The sequence below is a fragment of the Dendrobium catenatum genome, unplaced genomic scaffold (assembly GCF_001605985.2).
Source record: "Dendrobium catenatum unplaced genomic scaffold, ASM160598v2 fragScaff_scaffold_446, whole genome shotgun sequence".
NCBI classification, from domain to species: domain Eukaryota; kingdom Viridiplantae; phylum Streptophyta; class Magnoliopsida; order Asparagales; family Orchidaceae; genus Dendrobium; species Dendrobium catenatum.
Window position 1 is genome coordinate 54,478 of NW_021318908.1, and position 7,189 is coordinate 61,666.

General features: G+C 29.7%; 1 non-coding gene across 1 annotated transcript; it reads right to left on the reverse strand.

Moving 5' to 3' along the window:
* Nucleotides 1-6,056: 6,056 nt before the first annotated feature.
* TRNAF-GAA lies at nucleotides 6,057-6,129 on the reverse strand. The gene has a single exon. It is a non-coding gene; the product is annotated as a tRNA-Phe (tRNA).
* Between the last annotated feature and the right edge of the window lie 1,060 nt (nucleotides 6,130-7,189).

Below are 7,189 nucleotides of genomic sequence, written 5' to 3' on the forward strand. Positions count from 1 at the left end.
GTTTAAAAATATGAATTTTAAAACTCTCACTCAGTGTGTATGTGCTCAATTACTCAATTACAATCACACACTCTTAGACTCAATAAAATGAAAAAATACAAACTTCGATTATAATAAACTCTAAACTATTCTTGATTTGAAGTCTTCAATAATTTGGAGTATAATTTTCCTAAAATGTTAGTACACACAAGAGAAAAAATAATTCTTCCAAAATATGTTAGAAAAAATAATAATCAAATCAATAATATTTAAAATCATAAAAAAACAAACAAGTTGCAATAATATCAAACATGCAAAACTAAGTAGCAACTATCTCAACAATCTCCCTCTTTTTGATGATGATAAAATAATTATTATTTGAATAAAATTGATACCTAAATTTCTCCCCTTAAAAGAATAAGCATGTGAATATAAAAGAATAACTATTAAGAATAAATATATATTTTTTAATTTTTAAGTTTTAAAAACACACAAAGCTCAAAGTACACAAAAAACAACAACAAAATACAAAGCACTACAAATAAAGCAAACAACAAGATAAGAAACAAATTAGATTGATTTAAAATTGAAGATTAAAAGATAGAGAAAAGAATATATACTTATTTGGTGATATTACGCTTCTTTTCAATATTTGTGGCACACTTTGTGCATCTTTTTGTATTTGGGTTAATTTTGTACCTCTTTTCTATTGCGAACCATTGTACATTCTTTTGATTTTGTACCCTTGTACATCTCTATTTTTTAATTGATATTTTTAAAATCAATAATCTAAAAACTTAAACTTCTCTAAGTGTAAAGATAATTATTTTAAAAAGAGAAATAAAAGAATAATAAGACATCAAATTTATAATAATAATATTTAAAATTTTGTATGCCTAAAAAGAACATGAGAATGATAGTGTTAACTTAATCGAGTTATAAATTAACTTATATTTTTGAAAAATTAGATTTTTGAATGAAATTAATTTTTGTATTGCCATTCATATTATAACACTTTTTAGATCAATTAAGTCAGGATTATCATATAGATAAATAAATATTTTTAAAAGAGAACAAAAATAACTTAAACAAAGCAAGACAATTTTTATTGACACCAAGTTATCGAAGAGATACAATGAATTCTTAGATGATATCAATAAAATCACAACATAATATCAAAATTCTAACATAAAACAAGTACATAAAAATACTAAACAAACACAAGTAAAAGATCATCACATCATATCACTACGCACTGACAAAGATAATCACATAAGAAGTACATCTATATATCTGAGGGCTCTGGTCTGGAGGAGGTGGCTGGTTGAAGATATTAAAATAACTATTTATCATAGCCACATTAGTGTTCACCGATTCAAACGACTTCGAATCCAACCCATATCTTGTTGATATTGAGCAGCCTGCTAGTGTAGGTGAGTCTAAATTTGATCAAAGCACTGATCAAAATGACTCTCAAGGCTATCAAAGCGCTGAACCATCTCCTGAAAGGCTGATCCACGAGTAGGCAAAGGTGCAAGTGACGGTACAGGAGCAGGTGCTCCCCCTTCTCCCTCGAAATCCTCACTTCCATCATCTCTCCCAAAAATTGCTCGAAATGAAGCATCATTGAAGTAGATAGACAATTCTAAATAATGATCATGATGAACTAGATTGTACTTCTTCTCAAGAAAGTAGGTCACTAGGTGTCCTAAATCAATGTTCTTCTTTCTCTTATGAGAGACATGGCCAATTTTAGAAAACCCATAAATATAGTCAATAATGAGTTGGGCTTCATCTATAGGTTGACCAATCATGATAAGGTAGTGATAATGGAAAAAAGAGGAGTAATATTGATACAGTCACCACCTTTAGGAATTATAGAGGTTCTAAGAACTTGTTGGATGATCATAGCATTTTGGTTCAAAGTGGACACCTTAAACAAATGAAACACTTCTTTAATCCCTATAATCACTTTATTTATTTTAGTTCAGTCAAAATCAAAAGCAGAAGTCATGGTGTGGGCTCTAATTTCTTGAGTCCTTAATTGCAAAAAGGTTCCCAAATCTTTTTTTTTTATTTCAACTAGCTTTTTCAAAACATAAGATCTAATCCTACTTTGGTCAGTGCTAAAGGACATGTTGGCTAGAAAGTAGTGAAATGTGTCCTTATTGTAGGAGTGAATCAGGGTTAGGATAAAAGAGAATTGGGTGGCAGCAAAAAGTGGCATCACTTGAAAGTTAATATTTTTTTGGATAAGGATTCTAAAGGGTATAATCTTGGCAGATACGAACCTAAGAAAAGAATCCTTGTTAGTTTCGGACAGAAAGTTGTCATTTTCATTCCTGGAAGATGGACCCTTAGTAAGTCTACCCCTCTTGCTAGAAATTTTCATTGAAGGATTGGAAGATGAGAAGGATTTGAAAGGCTATTGAAGTGAATGAGATTTAAGTTCTAAAGCCTTTCTATTTAAAGAAAAAATGATCTTTCATACGTATGAAAATAAATTTTGTATGTACGAATGAGTACGTTAAGGATAAAATAACTTTTTGTAATCACATAATTTACGAGGCATCCTTTTGTACAGAGTTTTTGACCATAAGATCATACATATGAACATGTGTTCGTTTGGGATGATCAGTTATTTAAGATCGTTTTAATGATGGTTTGATTCGTTCACCACATTGAATGACATGTGGTTTATATGTATGAACTCCAAGTTCATACGTACGATTAGTTATAATAACTGATTTTTCCCGTATAATTATCTACATACGTACATATGAATGAATACAAATCAACCGGGATGATCTGAAGATTGTACAATATGATATGTACTGAAAATAAAACTATATGCATTCAGTCCAACCCAACAATTGTCATGCTACAGAAATCGTATAGTACAAAAATAATTTTGTACAATATGAATAGAACACTTAGAAAAATTTGCATGATTGATTAGAAATAAGAAATTCGATGTGAAAGCATTTGAAAATCATACAAAACTCAAAAACACAAAATCTCAAATACACATAAAATACAAAAATAAAAAAAACACACAAAAACACATCAAGTTTACAGAAAATTTTTAATTAAGCATTCCGATCAATCACATCGAGCCTTGTTCTTAGTGTACTAAAAGTATCAAAATCTAATGATTTTGTAAAAATATATACAAGTTGATTTTCTATTGAAACATGGTTCAATTCAATTTCTCATTCGGATACATGATCCCTTATGAAATGATATCTTATGTAAATATATTTGATTCAAGAATGTTGAATAGGATTCTTTGAAATGAAAATGGCACTAGTGTTATCAAAATAAATTGAAATAGTGCCTATTGTAAATCCTAAGTCAATCAACTATTATTTCAACCAAAGAACTTGTTTCACACAACTTCCTAAGGTAATGTATTCAGCTTCAATAGTAGATAGGGCTACGGAATTCTGTTTTCTACTAGACTAAGAAATTAAATAATTTATAATAAATTGATAAGTTCCATATGTACTCTTTCTATCAACCATACAACCTGCAAAGTCCGAATATGAATATCTAATTATTTCAAATGAAGAACTGAATTTAGGATACCAAATCTCTAAGTTCTGAGTTCCCAAGAGATATCTCAAAATCCTTTTCACTGATGTCGAATGTGATTCTTTTGGATATGATTGAAATCTAACACACAAACAATCATTGAACATAATATAGGGTCTGCTAGTAGTAAAGTAAAGTAAAGATCTAATAATTCCTCTAAATTTCTTTTAATCAACAGATTTTTTCTTTGGGTCCTTATCCAACTGAATTGAGGAACTCATAGGTATACTAACAAGTTTAGTATTATCCATTTCATACTTTTTAAGGATGTCCTTAATATTTTTTGACTGACTAAGAAATATTCATTTCTCAATTTGCTTAATACTAAAACCTAGAAAGTAACTTAAATCTCCCTTTAGGCTCATCTCAAATTCACTACTCATTATTTTAGAAAAAATCATCATAAAGATTTTTATTAGTAGATCCAAAGATGATATCACCAACATAAATTTTTACAATGAGTATATCCTCTTCCAATTTCTTTAAAAAGAGAGTGGTGTCCACACTTCATTTTTTAAAAGATCTATCTAGTAAGAAAGTGCTTAACCTCTCATACCAAGCCCTAAGTGTCTATTTCAATCCATATAATACCTTTTTTAATTTAAAAATATGTTTTGGGTATTTTGAATTTTAAAAACATGGATGTTGTTCAACATAAACTTCCTCTTGAATCACCCCATTTAAAAAGACACTTTTAACATTCATTTGAAACAATTTGAATTCTTTAAAATAGGTAAAGGCTAACAAAACCCTAATTGCTTCAAGTCATGCTACAGGGGCGAAAGTCTTCTCAAAATTAATTCCTTCAATCTAATTATACCCCTTAGCTACCAATCTAGCTTTATTTCTAACAATAACTCATAAGTCATTCATTCTGTTCTTGAATTCCCACTTAGTTCCAACTACACTTTGACAATTAATTTCAAAACTTTAATTTTTATAAATTGATTTAATTCTTCTTGCATTGCCAAAATACAAAATTCATCCGAAAGTACTTGATCTATATTTGTGGTATATATTATTGAAATAAAGGCCAAATGATTGACTTCTTCCATACCTAGTCCTAACACCCTCACTAGGTTCACCTAAAATCAGTTCTTTTGGGTGGTTTTTAAAAAATATTAAATCTCTAGGCAACGGGTTTTCTATTTCCTGCTTTTCATCCAAAACAATTTTCTCAATCTTTTAGAAGTTCTTTTCTATCTCATCCTCTTCTAAATTTGGCCCTTCCAAAACTCTAGATTCATCAAACATAACATGTGATGTCCCCTTAATTACCAAAGTTCATTTGTTAAATACTCTATAAGATTTTCCAATACTAGAGTATCCAAGAAATATTCTTTCATCTAATTTTGGATCAAATTTTCTTAAGGAAGATTTTTTATTATTATGTATGAACACCTTACATCCAAAAACATACAAATGTGACAAATTAGATATTCTCCCTTTAAGAAGCTTATAGGGTGTTTATTCAATTTTGGCCTGATGTTCACCCTATTTAAAATATAACATGTAGTATTAACCATTTCAGCTCAAAAATATTTAGGAAGTGAATATTCTGCCAATATGGCTCGAGCGGCTTCTATTAATGTTCTATTCTTTATTTTGACTACCCCATTCTGCCAAGGGGTTCTAGGTGCAGAAAAATTGTGATCAATTCATTTCTCTTTATAATAATCCTCAAATGTTTTATTTTCAAATTCACTGTTGTGATCACTTTGGATTGTTAAAATCTCACACCCTAGTTTCCTCTGAATCGAAGTCAAAAAATCTCTAAACTCCTCAAATAATTCACCTTTATGATATAAGAATTTAACCCAAGTGAATCTAAAAAAATTATCAACTATTACAAATTCGTATACCTTCCCTCCTAGACTTACAGTTCCAACTAGTCCAAAAAGACCCATATGTAAAATTTCTAAAGGTTTACTAGTTCTAAGTTTCTTATTGGAGTGAAAAGAGGACTTTACCTATTTTCCTAATTGACATGCATCACAAAGGAGATCCTTAGTAAAGTTTAGTTTTGGTATACCTCTAACCAAATCCTTTTGAGTAATTTTTTTAAGGTTTTTTATGCTAGAGTGACAAAGTCTCCTATGCCACAGCCATGACTTATTAGAAATAGTTTTAAAATAAAAAATATTAGGAGTTTTTATACTATTTAAATCTAACATATAAATATTATTTACCCTTAATCCATATAAAATATCATTAGCCTAAAATCAATTTGAGTACCGGAGCGGAAGAAGCCCTAGCGGCTTCATCTTTGATTTTGTCCAATATGAATGCAATGCGACATTAGGTCGTGCAAAGACAGAGCTGATCCTTCTGAAAGGAAAGGTGAACTAAAGGCAAACTTTTTGAGTAGTACTAGATGAAGAAGTATGTATCATGCTCTAGACTATTCATGAATATGTATCCCGATCCGTCTCGATTCATTTGTATGAGGTATGAATATCTAAAAGAAAGATACATTATTCACATGTCAGGAACCAGATTTGAACTGGTGACACGAGGATTTTCAGTCCTCTGCTCTACCAACTGAGCTATCCCGACCATTTTCCGTGCATCATCCTAGTTTTTGACTTGAAAAAATCAAATCTTCACAAATTGGACCTAGTCTCTTAATTTCTTCCATTTAGGCTTAATATATAATTAATAAGAAAAATTTAAAAAAAAATATATATATATATATATATATATATATAAAATATGTTTATGTTTATGCATCTTTGGTTTCCACACTAAATTAGTCTTTCTATGTAATGTACAAGTGTGCACAATATATCTAATCATGTCATAAGATTAACATTTGACTATAGGAAATGGATTTCTCAATCATCTATAATTACTTTGTCTCTTCCTAAGTTGTATAAATTTTGGATATAAAATAGGATTAGTAAAATCTTCAAGTGTTGGGGGTTTCCTATTTTCTTCAAGAGCTTGCACTTTCAATTTCAAAAATACATTTAAATCTTTTAATATCTTCTTATCAAAATTCAAATAGTGCTCTCTACTTTTAGATTCATTCTTAAAATTTTTAAATTCATTTTCCAATGTTGTATAGGATGTTTTCAAAATCTCATTTCTCTTATTCAAGTTATCAAATTTATCAAGTAAGCTAATGTGGTTGTTATCAATCAATGCATGATCTTTCATAAGGATTTCATATTTTTTTTTACAATTCTTGCATTTCAAGATTAAGACTAGCATGCATTTTCCTTAACTTCTTATATGCATCATATATTCTTTCAGAAAGTTCTAAAAGTTCAGCATAAGTGAAGTCACATACCTCTTCTTGATATGACTGATCATGATTATCGACCACTAAGTACAAGTTGGTGACTTCCTTCTTTTTAGTTTCTAACGAATCAAAAGCCGAGTCCGCCCAAAAAGCTCTTTAGAATCTCTTCTTGCCCTTCTTTTCTTTTGGTTTCTCCTCTGCCTTTTTCTTGCTAGGAGTGGCCTTAAGATTTGAGCAGTCAGACTTTATGTGTCCAGGTTTCCTGCACTCGTAGCAAATTACTTCATTAGAAACCTAAACATTCATATTAAACATATCTATATTTCACTGTTGGCGTCTCTTTTGCTTCCTTTTTATAAATCTTCTAAACTA